General features: G+C 42.5%; 2 protein-coding genes across 3 annotated transcripts in view; one reads left to right on the top strand and one right to left on the bottom strand.

The window, feature by feature from the left end:
- Window positions 1-20,553, bottom strand: part of LOC129734870 (uncharacterized) — a 94,718-nt gene that overhangs the window by 3,671 nt on the left and 70,494 nt on the right. Inside the window, exon 1 of one of the 2 annotated variants that reach the window (XM_055700220.1) lies at window positions 1,395-1,992. The exons of the other annotated variant lie outside the window; for it this stretch is intronic. The gene's annotated coding sequence lies outside the window, so the exon portion shown is untranslated. Of the gene's footprint in view, window positions 1-1,394; window positions 1,993-20,553 lie in introns of those variants that run through there. 2 annotated transcript variants of the gene reach the window in all.
- Window positions 1-20,553, top strand: part of LOC129734876 (endogenous retrovirus group K member 8 Gag polyprotein-like) — a 135,665-nt gene that overhangs the window by 57,050 nt on the left and 58,062 nt on the right. The window lies entirely within an intron of this gene.

Here is a 20,553-nt window from a genome sequence, read left to right as displayed (position 1 = left end):
TGTTCTGGTGAACAAGTTCGAGGACTGTTGGCTTCGGTGTCATGCAACCAGTATTGGAACGGTTGCAAATCATCCTTAGTGAGGCTCTTTGCATGTCATCAGGGTGTAAGGGAATCGTGAAAAAGACAGTCTTTCAAGTCTATCACAACAATTTGCCAAATCTGAGGGATCATCATAAAAGGTGGAAGAGCAGGTTGCAACACTCCCATCGCTAAAATCCGATCATTAATCTTCCATAAATCATGTCCCAGTTATGTGCATCAAGATTAATAATCAGTACTGGACAAGGTAACGAGCTGGTCACCTGCCAATCACCCTCCAAAATAGCATCACAAACACCACCAGACCAACGCTGTAGAATTGGATCTTTTGTCGAGTTCAGCATCGGAGGTGTAGTTGGGTTAACTGGAGGAATTACAGGTATTGAAGTAGTTGGCAGGGTCATTTCAACTCGCTTTTCCAGGTTTCTTAATTTATCTATTACCTCCTGTAAGGATTTCTCTGTATTGTTATCACAAAGTTTCTCCCCACCTTCTTCCTTAAATTCATCCGATGATGTTTCAGGAAGAGGAGGATATGACATCGGACGGTGCTTTTGCCCCCCCCGCCCCCCCGATTTGACCTACGAGCTGTAGCCACCCTCCATTTTGGCCTTGCTCCACCCACAGCTCCAATTGGTGCAGCAGGACTCGTTGCTCCTCTATCCTGGGGAGGCTCAACAGGCCATTCCGGTTTTGGCTCATTTACAACAGACCCCCGAGGAGTAACTTCCGGTTTGTCTGCTGTCTTATCTAAAAACTCCTGTACTGTTGAACACGCAGAGGGTGACATACCCTTCATAGGACGAGCATGCCCAACTCCAAAATATGTAGCAAGAGAGAAGGCTTAGGTGAATCACCCTTCTGCTCTATTGGCTTTTCTACCTCATCTCCTCCCAACGCTTCTATAGCTGCTGCCGCTACTTTTTTTTCCGCCTTCATAGTTTCCAGAGTGTTAATTATAGACCGCCATGTAGCTCCTAACGCTTTAGCTTCTTTTCCTTCTTTACCTCCCTCGATCGTAGTATCCCAGAGGATATTTCCCACTTCTCTCCATTTCGTAATACTAAGCAATAACGCGGGTTCAGGAATCTTATCCTTTTTTCGTGCCCAGTGAGCTAAAGCCTCCACTTCTGTTTCTTTAATGCTCTCCCCTCTCTTAAAGAGGATACCAGTTAAAAGTTTAATTGCCGCGTCTAATTCCATTGCAGTCTTCCTGAGAGCTCCCCCCTCTCACAGAAAGGAAATCAGCGGAGAGCCCTGCCGCACTTGTCGCAGTCTTCCTTAGTGCTCCCCCCTCTCACAGAGAGGAAATCAGCGGGGAGCCCTGCCGCGCTTTATTCGTCGCAGTTTTACCTCTGGCGGGGGTGCGATCTGCAGCTCCACACCGAACTCTGGACTCCGCTTTTCGCCTTCCAGTTTCCGCCCGCCTCCGACCTCCAGCTCCCTAATCGGACAACTTCCCTTAGGGTCCAATGCACGGAGACTTCCGCATTTAAGTGAACAGCATTTAAGCGACTAAATGGGTCCCTGTTCGGGAGCCAGATGAAGAGGGTCCCCCGTGGAGAGTCGGCCAAGTCACGACAATCACACCAATATGGCTACATGCCATGCTCACTTTATTAAACAAACAGGTCATATTTATAACTTAAACCGACCGCTCACACGACTTTACACACAGGTGATTGGATAAATGTTTCTGGTCACGCGGGCGGGCGTCCGTGTCGGTGATTGGTGGGCATGCTGCAGGCACCTGACCAGAGTGTGCCGATGAGAGTGTGTTGATTCCAAGGTTCCCAGGACTTGCTCTGCACCTGGCTTCTTGTTTGTGCATAGCTTGTTTTCTTTCTCACCCTGCTTGTTCCCAGGACAATTTAAAGCTGCTCTGCAGCTTCAACTAACAGGCCTGGGTTGTCCAACCCAGACAATGGTAACATATGTCCTTGGTCCTTTAAAAATCCCTCTACATGATTCCATGATTCATTTGAAGCTAAGGGGACTGTGTTCTTTGTCAACATTTTAGCGTCTACCCCTGATTATGAACATGGCTTTAAACTATGCTAGAAATGGAAGGTTTTTTAAAAAATACTTAATTGATGTTTTGGTGGTCTTCTTGGAGATGCATTGTTTGTGCAAGTGCTATGCTGTACCACTGAACTCACTACACTCTCTCTGAGGCTTCAGTTTCTTGCTCAAATTCAAGTATTAACTCAATTTCTCTCCTTCTGTACATGACTAAACTAAAATAGACTAATGAAATGGAGGTGAAATCTGCCAGGCATGCTTCAAATGTAGTGCTATAAATATAGAAAGACTGCACTTCAGCTAATATATTACAGTGCTGCTTTGGTTTAGATCTGATTAGGCTTGAATAATTCAAGACAGAAAACAAAGACCAGTATTTAAGTTAACTCCTCTAATCTTACAGGTCATGATCCTGCACTGGTGAAGTTGAACACTGATTTTAGCTGGCAATAGGTCTGGCCTCCAGAAAACAAGCTCATTGTGATGACTTCATGACTTAGCTGTCTCCATGATGTCCAAAGAATGGTTCTGTGGGAAGAACAACAGGCTCTTTGCCAGTTGTGAAAAGGCACAAGACTATCTGTGTGTGTGTTTGTACATGAATGTGAAAGTGCCAAATCTAATACAATGTCAGCAGATAGAAATGAGATCTGTATACTTTCTTGACTTTTTTAATAACACTAAGCTGAGCTGATGACACTCCTCTAGAAGTTCTGAAGGTCATAAATTCACCCTTGGTATCATCTGTCATTCAGAAGAAAATGTGAAACAAACATTACTATGTATTCACTATTAGGTTTTCTGTAATAGGAAACTTCTTGAGTTGATCTGTTGGTATCTATGCTTTTGATTAATATTTTTCCATTTCTTGCATCTAGACATTTACTGCATTTGAGATTATCTTCCTTCCTTCCTTCTTTTTACATCGGAGGAATAATTTCTGTTCTTTTCAAATCTCCTAGGAAATTTTTCAGCTATGTAGTTATAACAAGATGTGACATCCAGTCCTAGCTGATCAGTGTTCAACACAGACCCACTATTGCAGCACAGGGGGTGGCACTTTCAATTTGCCAGGTTTTTAAGGAACAGTATGAAGGGGGAAAATAGCATAGAAATGCTTAAATTTTTATAGAAAAGGTATAACTTTGTAAGAAAGCACTATCATAAGTTCCAAAAAGTATATCTTAATGATACACTTAGAGTAAATCATTTTCCTTGAGAAACAAGAAGTCTCTGGTGACCTGTATAGCAGCCACAAGAGACTACCAGACTAGCTACTTTCAGCTAAATGTACTCTCATATTAATATTTTAAAATGCCATAATGTCTCTCTGAAAACTCAGATGACAGATACATTAATTTGCGAGGTCTTCACTCCAGGAAATAGAAACAGGGATAATCTGCCATTAAAAGAAATGTCTGCTTCTTGAGAGTATATAAACTATGTCCCTCACATACTTATGTTGCAAATCCTCACTTTAATGTGAAGGGAAACACCGTGTCTCAGAGCTTTATTGTCTCACTGTTTATCAGTACAAAAAGGTTTGTTGTGGTATGAAATCTTAAGCTTGATGGAGTAATCGACTTCAAAGGGTCTCTCTCTTCTCTGAGCCAGAGTCATGACAAATAAATCAAACAAAGTTTCTATTTTCAGGAAAATACAGAAAACCAGCAGTGCATCATAGTTGGAGAAAGGGATTTTACTAGGTTGAGGCTTCTAATACAAGATCCTTTTTCCTTTTTTTTTGTTGCAAAGTATGAGAGATTTATTTTTTATTTCAGATAAAACCAGAGTATTTCTCTTTTAAATGCCTATTTCAACATGCGAATTTTACATATGTATGAGAAAAATAATGACTACTACTTAAAACCTCTCTAGCTGTAGAAAGGAATATAAAATTAATTTGCATCATTTTGGTCATTAAGGACACAAAATCAGAGAGGAACAGATTCACAACTGTTGCCAAATAGAATGTGTAAAAACAATTTTTATTTTACTGATTTATTAGCTAGGGAAGGTACCGTATATTAGGATATATATGATTTTTTTTTCCTTGAGAATTTCTGCCTTATTGTTGTTTAAATATGTTCCTGAGATTTCCCCTAATATTAAACAAATATAAAAAATGACACCAATAAACTGTTCTGTTCTATTCCATTTACCAGTTTAATATTTTCACCTATCTTCAGTGAGTAAATTGTCTACTCACTATATTTTGTTTAGCTGGATTTTAATTTATTTTCTGAGAGAGTAATGGATGTGTGATGCTCTAAAAAACACATACACACTGCTTATGCTTATTTTGTCAATGACATGTCAAACAAGGAGCCTTTTTGTCTGGATATAGGAGGTTATGCTTAAATGCTGAGATCTGTGATGATCTTAAGATTCAAATGTATGTGATTATATACCAAGTGCTTATTGCAAAAGACTTCTGACATATATTCTACATGTCAGTGATCTGGGGGAAAAAAAAAAAAAAGATTATTTTAAGTGAAATAGAGCTTCTACCTTTAAACCCCTGCTTCTGCCATGCAGGTTGGAAGCTATGTTGTAAAGGAAGCAGAGAAATCCAGCAGACAAAGGATGGTCTTTGAGGGAAACACTCTGAATAACTACAGCCAGCTGATATTTCTGACACATAGCTGTACTGTGGATGAAGCAGGCACATGGCCATGTATGGCTGCTGGGCATAATATTGTTTTTCTGTGTACACAACCTCAGATTTCCTAGGTAGAGCCTCAGGTCTGATTTATAACAATGATGAAGGATTACAACAGAACTGAAAATCGAACAGTGCTCCAAGAACCAGGCTGAAGGCTTGCTGAATCAGGTGCCTAAATAAACCAATCATTTTTGTTTTATTTCTATTGCAGATGGTTGTGGTTTAACCCCAGCTGGCAACCAAGCACCACACAGCCGTTTGCTCACTTCCCCCCCACCCAGTGGGGTGGGGAGGAGAATCAGAAAGGAATGTAAAACTCAACGGTTGGGAATCAGGGAGTCTCGGTTGGTGCGGTATTGCCACCGGTGCACCATGGTAGTAGCAATCGACACCTGTTGTTCTTTGACTTTCAGTAACCCCACCAGAGATGGGTCTTCTGAAAGACCAGGCAAAGTAGACAGCTGCTTAATTTCCTCTGTTTCCAAGGCAGTTGTACCAAAACCCCACCAATATCCTTTTGGATCCTTGAAATATCCTCTCCTAAGATAGTCTATGCCAAGGATACATGGAGCCTCTGGGCCAGACACAATGGGATGGTTTTGCCACTCATTCCCAGTCAAGCTTATTTCAGCCTCCAATACAGTTAGCTGTTGCGATCCCCCTGTCACTCCAGAAATAATAATTGGTTCTGCCCCTTCATAGCTTGATGGCATTAAAGTACACTGTGCAGGTGTATCTACTAGAGCTTTATATTCCTGTGGGTCTGATGTGCCAGGCCATTAGATGTACACAGTCCAGTAAACCCGGTTATCCCTGGCCTCCACCTGGCCGGAGACAGGGTCCCTCTAATGCTGGTCTAGGGACTCCCTGCTAGGATGGCAAGTGGTGCAAAATGGATGTAGTGTGGAGTGGTTCTGCTCACTTATGTCTTGTCAGAAGGAGTAAGAATTCCTTTTCACAGGATCAAGAGTAGTCAGCCCTCTGTCTGGGTTACTGTCCTCTGGAGAGTGGAGCAGCAACCTTCCTGGAAGACTCCTTATTTGTGACTGTTTTTCCTTGTAGTTTACGCACTCATGCCTCCAGAACTGAGGTAGGTTTCCTATCCCACCTCCTCATGTCCTCTCCGTGGTCTTGCAGATAAAACCACAAGAGTACTTTGTGGTGTGTATTTTCTACATTCTCCCCTCCAAACAGAAGAGTGTCTACGGTTGATAGCTGAGATGCGAGTCTGTATTGGTGGAAATTAGGACATATTCTTGTTAAGAGCTGGCGGACCAGTCTCTGTACAGCTAAGATGATGGAGGTAGAGACACTATCTTCATAGTCTTGGAGCTGATGAATCACTTCATCCACTGTTGGTGGTGCAGTGTCTGACCAACCCATTACTGCCAATGAGTTGGCATACGCTGATGGTGCGCTCTGTACCAATTCCCACCACATGGGTCATGTGCATTGGACTTCATCAGGATCTGTGGGTGACTGTGGATCGTTCAGGTTATAATGGATCATCTCTTTCAACAGCTAACTCCCTCAAGTAATGAATACCCTTCTCTATTGCAGTCCACTTGGTTGGGCGACATGTAATTCTCCTTGTAGGGATACCTTTCCTTAATGCTTGACAGAAGTCACTTCCAGAGGCTGATGACTTGCACTCCTTTTCCAATTGCCCTGTCAATGCCCCCTTCTTTAGCAAGTGATCCCAGCTGCTTGGCTTCCCTACCCTCCAAGTCTATACTATGATCCCCGTTACCCCAGCATCGAAGCAACTAGGTGATAATGTGTTCACCTGGTTTATAGGCATAATCTTTCTGCATATCCCACAGTTCACTCAGAGATAGGGATTGAGAGGTTACCTCTTGTTTGCTTTCTGTGGTGATGCAGGTCGAGGCGGACTGAAAAAACACTATGTCTGCGTGGCTGGGTTCGGACAAAGTGACAAAATGGCCTTTATTGTTTATACAAATTTCTTATATATCTTAGATAGTACATGTGCCAGAGCCTGATAGGTTTTTGTGTCCTTCTTCTTGCTTGCTATTTGCTGTTGCTGTAGGTGCCTGTATGCTGCGGTTCTAAGTTCCGGTTCTTCACATCCTGTTTACATACCTGACAATTTGTGGCTGTCTTAAAGGTACACGACTAAGTCTTTGAGGTCAACTAACTCGTCTGCAGACCCGCTGAAGACCCCAACAGCTTTCTTCATCTTGTTCCTGTGATGGGCCTGCTCCTTCATCCTCATTTCCCAAACGAGCTGCTTTCTGTTTCCATTTCTTCTTATCTACATGGGCCACTAACACTGATACCAGTCGGTCTTCTGCATCACTCATTTCAGGGGCTAAAGTAGCTGGAATGCCTGCCACAGGGGCTAGAGTAGCTGCAGAAATGGCTGTGGGGGCTGGAGTGGGGGCCAGAGCAACTTCAGCAGCTGCCGCAGGGGCTGGAGCACTAGTTAGACGCTTAGAATTCCACCAGTTCCAGGACATGAAAACTGCATTCAGTATTCCTATCACTAGGTTCAGGACTGACACTATGGGGCTTCAAGCGGACCGAAGATACTCAAGAGTCTCCTAAAATCCTAAATGTTTAATTAATTAGCCCTGAGGAGAAGGGGGAGGTGTGGACCCCACCCATAGGCCGGACTCTCTGGGAAAACAAAGCCAAAGGTACGGTTGTTGGCATTCCCCCTCAGGGGCCACCAGACACACAGAGGTGACAACACCAAGTACACAGAATGGATTGGTTTCATAACCAACAAGTCCATCATATTATAAAGTAGTACTATATAGTACAACACTGTAATAACTTTATCCCATGTCCCAAAGAAAAAAAACAACACAAAAGGGAGCACATACTGTAAATAAACAAGACAATTCAACCCTGGGATGATGGGCAGCAAATTCAAAAGCAGAGAAGCCAGCATTGTAGCCAATTATTATTAATCTAATACAATGAATACTGCAAACAATTTAATCTAACACAGTCTGATTAGACCTGTCGTTATCTCAATCCTTCGAGCCCCACATTGGGTTCCAGAATGGACTGTCATAGTTTAACCCCAGCCGGCAACCAAGCACCACGCAGCAGCTTGCTCACTCCCCCCCACCTGGAGGGATGGGGAGGAGAATCAGAAATGAATGTAAAACTCAAGGGTTGAGGTAAGAACAATTTAATAGGTAAAGCAAAAGCCGCACATGCAAGCAAAGCAAAGCAAGGAATTCATTCACCACTTCCCATGGGCAGGCAGGTGTTTGGCCATCCCCAGGAAAGCAGGGCTCCATCACGCATAACAGTTACTCAGGAAGACAAATGCCATAATGCTGGATATCCCCCCCTTCCTTATTCTTCCCCCAGTTTCTATATTCAGCATGACGTCATATGGTATGGAATACCCCTTTGGCTAGTTTGGGTCACCTGTCCTGGCTGTGTCCCCTCCCAATTTCCTGTGCCCCTCCAGCCCTCTGGCTGGCAAGGTCCAAGAAACTGAAAAGCCCTTGACTTAGTATAAACATCACCCAGCAACAACTAAAACCATCAGTGTCCTATTAGCATTGTTCTCACATCATAGCTAAAACACAGCACTGTACTAGCTACTAAGAAGAAAGTTAATTCCATCCCAGCCAAAACCAAGACAGTTATGAAATAGTACTACCTGATAGGAGGAACTCTACCATTTTTTTGCTATGTTCTCTTGACTTTTTCTAAACTGGAATGATTCCATAAATAAATTGAAATTTTTTATTTTTTTTTTATCCCAGTAAGTTGGAGCATGGCAGTTGCCCAAACAGACTTGTATCTAAATGTTTATCTACAGCTCTGGGTAGATTTTTCCAAGGAAGCTATACACCTGGAGTCATCTACAAGGGGTATTCTGTGACAGCGCTCAGTACCAATATTCTTCTCTGTCTAAACAACTAAACAAGGCTTACATGTCCTCATGTGGCGTTAGATGTTCTCCAGAGAAGATGTAGTCTTGCCTATCTTCACTACACCAGGAGCCTGACTGTAGTGGTGCATTCAGGATGTGTGCCTGGGCATTTTACAAAGTTTTCCTGTGAGCTCCCTACATAACCTGGGTTATGCAGATAGCCAGTTATTCCTAGATCATCTTTGGGGACCTTTGTAATTATAACCTATAGGATCTTAGTGCTCAGCTCTCAGAGAAATTTTTGTGGACTGGATCTTGGGCTTTGGAAATTCCAGCCCAAAGTTTTGAAAGTAGAATATATTTTACAAAGAGACTTATCCTAGAAACAGTGTTATAATATCTTAGTACTATTCAAAACCCTGTTATGGACAGCTTTACTTCCTAGTATCAACTAGACAAGGGAGTATGAAACTATAACTCTGTATGAAAGATATTTTGATTCTTCCCCGGATCAGGAAGTAGTACAATCACTGCAAGAATTACTAATAAAACAGCTCATGTGCGGGACAGTAAGAGTAACTGGGTGAAGTACGGTCATCTGGCAGCATAGTTTCAACATCTTTCTTGGTTCTTTGTACCTTATCCTTTAGAGGTCAGATTTCTATTTTAAATGTCTAATTAATTTGGGGTTCATTTATCCATGACAGTTCCACATGCTCCACAATGAGAAAGAAACAAAAGTAAAATATTTAGATTTTGGATTCTACTGTACTTCATTAAAAATCCATGCAAGTCAATAAGCATATTTTCAGTGAGGATCAGAACTATACAGATTTGATATTTTTTTTTTTTATTTTTTTTTTTACAAATTCAGCTTTTGCTTAATGATTGTGGTGGATTGACCCTGGCTGGATGCCAGGTGCCCACAAAAGCTGCTCTATCACTCCCCCTCCTCAGCTGGACAGGGAAGAGAAAATATAACAAAAGGCTTGTGGGTTGAGATAAGGACAGGGAGAGATCACTCAGCAATTACCGTCATGGGCAAAATAGACTTGACTTTGGGAAATTAGCTTAATCTATTGCCAATCAAATCAGAGTAGGGCAATAAAAAATAAAAAACAAATCTTAAACCACCTTCCCGCCACCCCTGCCTTCTTCCCAGGCTCAACTTCACTCCCGATTTTTGCTACCTCCTTGCCCCGAGTGGCACAGAGGGACAGGGAATGGGGGTTGAGGTCAATTCATCACACATCTCTGCCGCTACTACCTCCTCACACTCTTCTCCTGCTCCAGAGTGGGTTCTCTCCCACAGGAGATAGTTCTACACGAGTCCTTCCCATGGGCTACAGATCTTCACACACTGCTCCATCATGGGTCCCTTTGACAGGATGCAGTATTTCAGGAACAGACTGCTCCAGCGTGGGTCCCCCATGGGGTCGCAAGCCCCTGCCAGCAAACCTGCTTCAGCGTGGGGTCCTCTCTCTCCATAGGTCCACAGGTTCTGCCAGGACCCTGCTCCAGCATAGGCTTCCCACAGGGTTACAGCCTCCTTCAGGTGCATCCACTTGCCCTGGCATAGGGTTCCCCATGGGCTGCAGATGGATATCTGCTCCACCATTAACCTCCATGGGCTGCAGGGGGACAGTCTGCCTCACTATGATCTTCATCATGGGCTGCAGGGGAATCTCTGCTCCAGCACCTGAAGCACCTCCTCCCCCTCCTTCTTCACTGACCTTGGGGTCTGCAGAGTTGTGATGCTCATGTATTCTTACTCCTCTCTTCCAGCTGCTGCTGGTGTTGTATGGTTTATTTTCCCCCTTAAATATGTTATCACAGAGGCGTTACCACTGTCACTGATTGGCTCAGCTTTGGCCAGCAGCAGGTCTGTCTTGGAGCTGGCTGGCATTGGCTCTCTTGGACATAGGGGAAGCTTCTAGCAGCTTCTTACAGGAGCCACCCCTGTAGCCGTCCCACTACCAAAATCTTGCCATGCAAACTCAATACATGATACATAAAAAATTTCTGAAAATTTACTGTTTCTTTGAATTTGGAATTGAACAATAGTAATGATAAAACATTCTGGTTTTTTACTTTTAAAATAAAAATTAAGTTATTTTCATTCTAGATAGCTTTTAATTTGATATTATGCTAATTCTAGTATTAGCTATTAAAGACAAATGAAAATGAATGTTTGAATTGATTAGAACTAAATATTTTTCAGATACTTGGGAGATTTTGAGATACTGGTAGGGCTTTATTATTAAAGATAGTTCTGCTGCCTATAGACAATGACTAAATAACATTTCAAATTCAAAATATGAGACAAAGAACAAAAAAAATTAGCATATTTCTACAGCAGTGTTTTATAAATTCTCTTAGAAAAGACTACAGTCCCCAAACCAGCTCAGTACTAGCCTGTGGGAGAGGAGAGGATGGAGACTCTCTGATCGTTACCAGTGGGAAGCAAGAAAACAGCTGGGCCTTATGAAGGAAAGAAACATGTTTATCTGGCCAAAAGGTCTTTGCCTGTTTATAACCATATATGGCTATGTAACTGCATGAATGGCTTCTGCCCTGAGCCTGGTGTAACATACAGCTGGAATTTGTATCCAGGCTCAGAGATAGAAATATGACCTTCTTTGCACAAGAAAACATCTCTGGTTGCACCACAACCTGAGTCCATGCCTTCATATGCCACACTAGCCCTGCTGTATAACTGTGCCCATTCTTAGAGATTTTTCAGTGCTAGTCTTTCTAAACTGATTTGCTGTTTTAAAAGATTTCAGAGTAATGAGCTGACCAGCTTTAGTGATTTCTAAGCACGATAGTAGCTAAAAGTTATGATGCAGTTATCCTGTTACTTACTCTGAAGTGTAAGTGACCCAGGAGATTAGCATAAGAAAGAGTAGACACCTATTTACAGGCTTATGTCTTTCTGGATATACAAACAGTGTAACCAGATCCAAGGACAAGATCATTGCCAGATATTGCATATGTACAGGTGATAGCCACATGATAAATTGTGGAACCATCCCATTTATTTATATTCACCTTTGACCATCTTACCTGCCCTTTGCCTACCAATTCATCTTCCCCATGATGACTTACAAAATTCCAACTCCTTGAGACATTTCAGTTCATCCTATCCTGCCTCCTATTCTTTATTTCCCCCTTATTCCTCCAGCAAAATGAGAGAAGATTGCCACAACCTGAAAAGGGAATTATTCAATAATACAGATGTGACCAAAAAGAAGTCCAAAACCCCCACAAATTTGAAATTTGCATCCTGAGTATCTACCTTTCTTTACTTTATAGATCTTTTCAACAATGATCAAAAATAAAGGTGGTTAAATTGACTTTAATTTATTTAGCTTTAACTATTACTAGTTATAGAGCTGGGCATTTTGACTCCCTCAGTAACCAAAGGAGAGAGAAAGAGTAACCTAGGGAAAAACTAATTTAATCTGGTTTAGACTGCTAATTTAAAACAACAAAACCAGCAACAAATGAAATAAGAAAAACAAAATGCTTGTATTCACACAGTTTGTGACTACTGCAGTTTTACCTCTATTTTGTTCTTTTGGGGTTGAATTTTCAAGAACAAGAACAAGTCATACAGTTCTCCAGTGCTACTGATACATTTCCTCTGAAGCCTGAAAGGTCATGGAAATGTTTGTATCTGCCTATTCTGACAGCAGGATTTGGAATATGAAACTCATACCATCCTTTATATGTGAATGCTTTAATCTGATAATCAATAAAAAAGTAATCAGTTTTGTTTCTTATTAATGAGGGTTATAGGTAGCAACGTCTAGGAGACATTTCTTCTAACAGTTCCAATCTTTTCTTCAAGAATAAATGCAAAGGCTCAGGCCTGTGAGTTTCCAGGATTATTCATTGGTGGCCCCACAGCAAAAAGGTTTATGAAGGCTCTGGTTCAATGCCTGTCACAGACTATTTCAAGTCTTGCATCTCAGTTGCTATTTTCTCTGTTATTATTAGATGATACCAGCAATGAACTAACACTGCCCTGAAAGGTATGTGAAAAGCTTAGCATGGAGAAGTTTTCTTGCTCTTGAATACAACATGGAATATTTACACTGTCATTTCTAAGGAAAAATATGTCAGATTACTTACAGGTTTCTGATAAAGATACAACCTATCAAATTTGCCAAAAAGATATGTTTGTAGAGCATGAAAACTTTCACATTTTAATCTCATCCATTAATATTTTAATACATGCTTTTTTAAGTCATGAAAGATGCATGGTTTGTTTCCAGGGAAGATTTTTTTTCATTAATATCAATAATATTGGTGTCTATATGACTTTCCATCTGGACAACCCTTATTCCAAATATGAGTGAATATTTGTGTATTTGTGTATTTGTTTATTTGGATTAAATAGTTTTGGAAGTTATATCAGATAAACAGAAAATGACTATATCTTTGTACAAGAAGAGTCCATTCACAAAAGTACTTACACTGATAAAAATATAGAGGTTTAAATTCAGCTCATACCAGTTTAACTTACCTATGAAGGCACAACGTGTAAGCAAGTTCCTCCTTACACATTCACTAGAAAAGCTGGTTTTCTTCAATGTTCACTATGGTCTAACATTACTTCTGTTGGGTCCATGAAAAAGCTCATGCTAATTTAGATGCTAATTTTAAACAATTAAAAATTAAAAACTTTAGCAGAGTAGCAAGTGTTGTTCAGATCAAAATAGGAAATGAGTTAAACAGATTTGGCTGTTCTACTGAGGCCTTGGAAAATAAAAGCAACATATTAAAACTTCAGCTGAAACACTGCAGACTGTCTTCACTTCTAAACAGGGCAAGGAAGAGACACTCACTTTATATCATGTGCATGTGTTGTAATCCATATGGGCAGAAAAGCACTTCTGTCAGGGATGTCAAAGTATGAATTTTGCACATGGCCATCCCATATACAGAGGTAGGCAAACTCTATGAATATGTAAAGCATCATCATAGCATTCAGAGTCCCTAGGCTGGATGACTGCTATGATGTCAATGGACATGCTGTAACTGCATTTCCCTTATGGAGGTGCTTACTCCATGTCTACAAATAGTGATGGTGAAAATGTCTTGATGTTCTGCTGATCACAACCAATCCACAAATGGTCTAGAGACTGATCCCAGAATCACTAGTCCTGGGAGAGGAGCAGCATCTCCCCATGCTGGGACAGTGGCCACCTTGGGCAATACATTAGGTTTGAACTAGAATCTTCAGATTTAAACAGGTTGAGGTGCTATCACTTGAATTAAATGCATTACACCAAAACTTGAAGTAGATTTTCTTTTCTCTGTGAACTGGGAAAAAGGAAACCTGTCATATGAGACCCAACAGTATGAAATGACTCTGTCTTAACAGCAAAAGTAGAAGATATTAGTCCTAAAAAGAATATCTATTTTAAACCTAGTCTTTGACACTAACTACTGGAACGCAGAAAGATCAAGCAATAATGCAAAGACTGGGTAGGGACTCTGCAGCAGTCAGTATGCTAAGATGTGTAGGAGAACTTACTTTATTAGGGGAAGGAAATCAGACAGCATTTTGGGATTATTGCACCTCCCATTCATTTAGAGTACATCATGAGTTATTTAGTGTCCCCTTTGGCAAGCAGTGCAGACAGACACTGAATAAAATCTAAAATATAGGGCAGATATTTTTTATTCCTTCTCTCCACTGAGCAGTCAGAGCCCATCAGTACATGCAAGTGGGAAAAACAGAACAGTCACAACAGCAATTAAGTGTATGTACAATTATAAGTGCCTGAAAAATAAGACTAGTTTTCCTTTTTTATCCTCCCCAGATACTTCAGAGTAAAAGTACCACACTCAGTTTGTAACATAACTATTTTAAAATGTAATAGTGCATCCTCAGCTACACAGAAAAACTATTTGCATTGGCAAGAGACAGAAAGATGAAGCCAACACAAACATTTGTTTCAAGTATTTGTCTTAAAGCCTGCCTTTTAGGAAATAAACAACATTTTAATTCAGGTGCATACCAGACAGTTCAAACAAACAACAGTCCAAGCTTTTGTCACAGTCAAGAGCATTTCCAGGGGTGCCTAAAAGAGGTATAAGCAAAACCAAATGCAGCTCTCCAGGACTGGGGCAGAGTCACTGCTGCTGGAAGAGGTGGGACAGAGCACTGCTGGGGAACTTGGTCTTTCTGCTTGAAGAAGTGGAAAAGGTGGGGTGGGACCACTCAACTGTTGGCTGAGCAGTAGAAATGCTACCCTTTTAAATGTTGGACAATGTTAGTGGCATTAATCATTATTTTGCCTTTTCTTATATTAAGGAGTAGATGTTGCTGCATCATGCATTTAGCTACTTCTGGGTCTTCACTTAATATTTGCAACTTTTATACCTGACCAGTCTGTGAGCTTGGAGAAGATCTAAATAAAAAAGCCCATCTTTAGGATGCCATTAAGATACATAAGCTATTTTCCAGGCTAATAATTTGTGAGGTGGCCCATTTGTTTATGCTGGAGGCAACCGGTGACATTCATCAGCTCGGGATGTGGGTGACAGTCTCTTTTCCCAAGTAACAAGGGATATGGTGAGAAGAAACAGCCCCAAGTTGTGCCAGAGGAGGTTTAAATGGGATATTAGAAAAAAAAAATCTTCACTGAAAGGGTTATCAAGCATTGGAACAGGCTTCCAAGGGAAGTGGTTGAGTCACCATCCCTGGAGGTATTTAAAAGATGCGTAGATGTGACGCTTAGGGACATGGTTTAGTGGTGGACTTGGCAGTGTTAGGTTTATGGCTGGACTCAATGATCTTAAGGGTCTTTTCCCACCTAAATGATTCTATGATTCTAAATGAAATGATTCTAAGATACCAGGACTGGGCAGGTGGCAGCACTCCTGACATAACAGCTGAGCATTAGCTGAATGGGGATCTGTGTAGTGGCCAGGGATAAGAGAAAGCACAACTAGATTAAGGCAAAGGCATTCTAACTTCTGCTGCGGTCCTCAGCTTCTTGAATCATTTGATCCTGCCATAATCTCTGCCTGCAACAAAAGCAAAAGAAAGCTAAGTAACAACAGTTGCAAAGCAAAGCTTTAAAACAGAAATCAGATTATATAAGGCAGCAGGCAATGCCTGAGTCTGCATGCACCAATGCAAAAGGATGGATTAGGCATTTGTTTCTCTAAAATAGTAAACCTGGCACCCATTTCTCCTCATGAGAGCTGAAACTGAATGATCAGCACCATCCTGCAAGTAAGGTGTGTGAAAGAGATGTAGCATAGGCCTTTCTGCACCCCTGGGGAGAGACCACAAATGCAGATAGGAGCAGCCCCAGCTTGTCTCTGAGGCAGGAGGAGCTGAAGACAACAAACCTATCAGTGTCAGTCCCAGAACAAAGCGGAGACGATTCTTGGGTCTAAGAATTTATCATCTCCAAAGTAGTGAAGAGATCTGATGGTCGCTCCAAAGCAAAAGGCAGTGCTATGGAGCACTTCTTTTTCTCTCTGTTTGTAGAATCTGTTCCCAATATAATATGGCCAAAGACTGGAACAGACTTTGAACAACACAGCTTCCCTGAAGCTAAAAACAATCTGGTTCAAAGCAATTCATAGCCAGCATTACCACTTGATGCTCCTGTTTTAGCATTTGTGACTAAAAATAGTGTTTCAGGGGAGTTGTTATTTAATTAAAGCCATGTGTAGCATATTGTAGAAAACACACATTTCTCAGGCATTTCAACACCAACTTCATAGAATCACATAAAACTGAACAGTTTACTTTTGTGAACATTGGCACTGATCCTCAATCTTTAGTTTCACTGCTGGGAGAGAAACTTCCAGAGAGCTTAAACTTCTGCCAACAGTAAGGCAAAAAAAATTGTTAACAGCAGACTTGTAAATCAGGTCATTATTAGCTACTGTGTACAGTTACCCAGTTAAAGCTAGGCAGGTCAAAGGGCACTCTCAAAAACTAACTGGCCAGACATCCAACATGGTCCACCAGGTCTCCATGAAAATGACACCTGAACCTGAGCTCCAGAACACAGAGCTGGGGGCACCAGGCTTGCCAGCTGACCTGGAACAGTCTCCACAGGTCTCAACATTCAACTTCAACTGAGTGTGGGCTGTACCACAAGCCCAGTTTATAAGCAGATGCCCAGAGCTCTATTCTTCCAAGCATGAACCCATCAGAAAGACTGGGTAGCAGAGGTGACTGCGAGACCAGCTGGTTTGTGTCAGTTTCCAAAAAGCGTCCACAGCAGGGCCTGAGCCTTGACATTAAGGATGTTGATGAGGAAGGTCCCACCATCTATTGCTCTCAGTGTAGTCTTTAACAGTCCATTGTATTGCTTGATCTTCCCAGAGGCTGGTGCATGATATCATGCATAATATTTCAGCCATCATCCTCCATACCACAGAGCAGGGGTCCTCAAACTACGGCCTGTGGGCTGGATACGGCCCCCCAGGGTCCTCAGTCCAGCCCCCGGTATTTACAGACACACACACCCCCCCGATGGGGGTTGGGGGGGAAACCAAGCAGCTGCAGATGACTGCCTGCCACTTCATCCGCGCCACGGCCCCCTGGTTAAAAAGTTTGAGGACCCCTGCCACAGAGGCTTTACCAGCTTGGCTTGCTTAATTGCAGTGCATGTTTCACATTCACCTGTGCAATAGTGACCATGGTCAACTCCACCCCTCAATCACGAGCCCATCTATATGTTGCATCTCTCCCTTGATGGCCTGAGGTGTCATGGGCCCACTGAGCTATGAATAATTCACACTTATGTTGCCCATCCTGATCCACCTGAGTCACTTCAGTCTTAGCAGCCTCATCTACCTGTTGGTTAATCTGATGTGCTTCAGCGGCCTAATTCTTAGGTGCATGAGCATCTACATGACGTACCTTCACAACCAGGTTCTCCCTCCAGACAGCGATATCTTGCCACAACACAGCAGCCCAGATGGTTTTACCTCTGTGTTGCCAATTACTCTGCTTCCATTGCTGTAACCACCCCCACAGGGCATCTGCCACTATCTGTGAGTCAGTAGAGAGATAAATTATCAGCCACCTTTCTCATTCAGCAACATCTAAAGCCAGCTGGATAGCTTTCACTTCTGCAAACTGGCTCAATTCACCTTCTCCTTCAGCAGTTTCTGCAACTTGTTGTAGGGGACTCCATACAGCCACCTTCCACCTCCAATGCTTTCCTACAATATGGCAGTACTACAGGACCCATCAGTAAACAAGGCATATTGCTTCTCATGTTTTGGCAGTTCATTATGCAATGGGGTTTCTTCAGCATGTGTCACTTTCTCCTCTGGTGACATTGTGAAATCTTTGCCTTCTGGCAAGTCCATTGTAGAAGAAAGAAGCTGGGTTAATTAACATTGATAATATACAGCTGTGGGCTGGCTTTAGGGGTGGCAGGTTGGCTGATGTAGATAAGGTGCAGCTGTGGCTGGTTCTGTTAAGTGGTTGGGCAGCCAAGGAACAGAGAGGAGGAAGAAGTAAGAGAAGAGAGAGTGTGTGCTGGGTGAGGAGAGACTAGGAGAAGGCAGTAGAGAGGCTGGCATGAAGAGTATGTTGGTATGAGATGGTAAAAGATCTTGTTGTAGCTGGTTAGTTTTGAGAGTGCTGCAACAATTGGTGCCCCGTGTGAGGCCCTTCAGGTTATGAGACTGGGTGTAATGAGCAGCAACAGTGGTAATGGCTGTGCCAGGGGATGTTTGAAGTTTTGAGTGGTGATGGCAGTGCCCAGTGTAGCAGAGACAGCCTGTGATCCAGATCATGTTGAGATAGGTGGGAAGAGCCTGGGTATCTGGATCAGACACCAATAAACGTGAGCTGTTAGGATCAAAGAGAAGGAAGCCTGACTACTGTGGAGTTAAGAGGCTGAGGGTAATGGGTGATAGCGGCAGGGTACACTGCCAGATGTGGCAGCAGCCTGCAGTGGTGACAGGTCCAGAGTGAGTCTGGCTAGACAGCAGTGATGGCTGTGCCGGGGGAAGGTGTGGGAGCAGTGTGCTGCCACGGGCGGCTCTTGCTGTTGCTGCTGCTGCTTGGCCTGGTGGTATTCTTGCTGGTGTTTATGTGCTTGTTGAAGGTGTCTCCAGTTGAAGAAAAAATGAGCGACCACAAGGATGTTGAGAAGCTTGTTGGGACAGGGAGTAGTGTATTAGTACTGTATTCTAGATCTGCTGCTGTCAAAAGCTCACTCAGGTTACTGTCCAGTGTGACCCAGGAGGTAAAAGGATGATGTACTATAAGCTCATTAGAACTTCTCTCTGAAGAAAACAAAATCCCAAATTTCAAGAAAACAGATGAGAAGAAAGGTCATCAGCCCCCAGAAGCTGAAAAGCCCAAGACAAAATTGAAGAAGGGATATGTGTATGAGTTCAGGGACAAATTGTCTGGACTGTATAAGAAGTTTATTTGTGAAAAAGTTGTGATGATTATTAAATATAAGGCATGAAATGTTAAGAAAAAAGGGTGGGGGGGAGAATTGTATAGGAATTATAGAGGACTGTATGAGAAGTTTATTTGTGAAAAGTTTGTGATGACTGATAGAAACATGAGGTATGAAATGTTAAAAAGGAGAAAAAAGGGGTAATTGTAGAGGAATGAAGCTGGGTTAATTAACATTGATAATATACAGCTGTGGGATGGCTTCAGGGGCAGTGGGTTGGCTGATGTAGATAAGGTGCAGCTGTGGCTGGTTCTGTTAAGTGGCTGAGCAGCCAATGAAGAGAGAGTGCACCCTGGATGAGGAGAGACTAGAAGGCAGCAGGGGGACTGGCATGAAGAGTATGTTGGTATGTGATGGTAAAAGACTTTGTTGCAGCTGGCTAGTTTGGAGAGTGCTGTGACATTCTATGATCACTTCCAAGGTTCCTGGATGACTGGGATTCCCTATTTGAGCTTACTGTGTGATCAGTGTGACCCACTTACTCCATGTAGCATCAGTTGCATGATGTGTAGAAGAAACCCTCCCTATAAACATCCCATTCAGGCCGCCAGGAGGAGCTGTGCTTCAGTACCAATCACTTCCGAAGCAGCTCAAACCCCTTCATAAGCTGCCAATATCTCTTTTTCAGTTGGAGTGTAGCAGGCCTCAGATCCTCTGTATCCCTGACCCCAAAAGCCCAAGGGTTGACCTCCCATCTCTCCCCTGGTGCTTTCTGCCAGAGGCTCCGGGTAGGGCCATTCTCCCTGGCTGCAGTATAGAGCACATTCTTTAAATCTTGCCCAGTCCAAACGGGCCCAAGACATACTGCTTGAACTATGTCCCATTTAATTTGTTTGAAGGCTTGTCATTGCTCAGGACCCCATTTAAAATCATTTTTATTTTGGGTCAAGTGATAAAGAGGGCTTAAAATCAAACTGTAATTTGGAATGTACGTTCTCCAAAAGCCCATGACGCCTAAGAAAGCCTGAGTTTCTTTCTTATTAGTTGGTGGAGAGATAGCTGTTATTTTGTTGATCACATCCATTGGGCTCTGATGACATCAGTCTTGCCATTTTATTCCCAAAAACTGGATCTCCTGTGCAGGTTCCTTGACTTTACTTTGTTTTATGGCAAATCTGGCTTTCAGAAGGATTTGGATAACTTTCTCCCCTTTCTTGAAAACTTCTTCTGCTGTATTGCCCAAAGCGATGATGGCATCAATATATTGCAGATGTTGTGCAGCTCCGCGCTGTTCTAGTGCAGCCTGGATTAGTCAATAGCAGATGGCAGGGCTGTGTTTCCACCCCTGAGGCAGTTGATTCCAGGTGTATTGGACACCCCTCCAAGTGAAAGCAAACTGTGGCCTGCACTCTGCAGCCAAAGGGATCAAGAAAAATGCATTTGCAGTATCAATAGTGGCATACCACTTGGCTGCCTTTGATTTCAATTCATATTGAAGTTCTAGCATGTCTGGTACGGAAGCACTCAATGGTGACATAACTTTGTTCAGGCCAT

Source organism: Falco cherrug (genome assembly GCF_023634085.1).
Source record: "Falco cherrug isolate bFalChe1 chromosome W unlocalized genomic scaffold, bFalChe1.pri SUPER_W_unloc_1, whole genome shotgun sequence".
NCBI classification, from domain to species: domain Eukaryota; kingdom Metazoa; phylum Chordata; class Aves; order Falconiformes; family Falconidae; genus Falco; species Falco cherrug.
The sequence above is the reverse complement of the archived record's forward strand: the minus strand, read 5'-3'. Positions and strand labels throughout refer to the sequence as shown.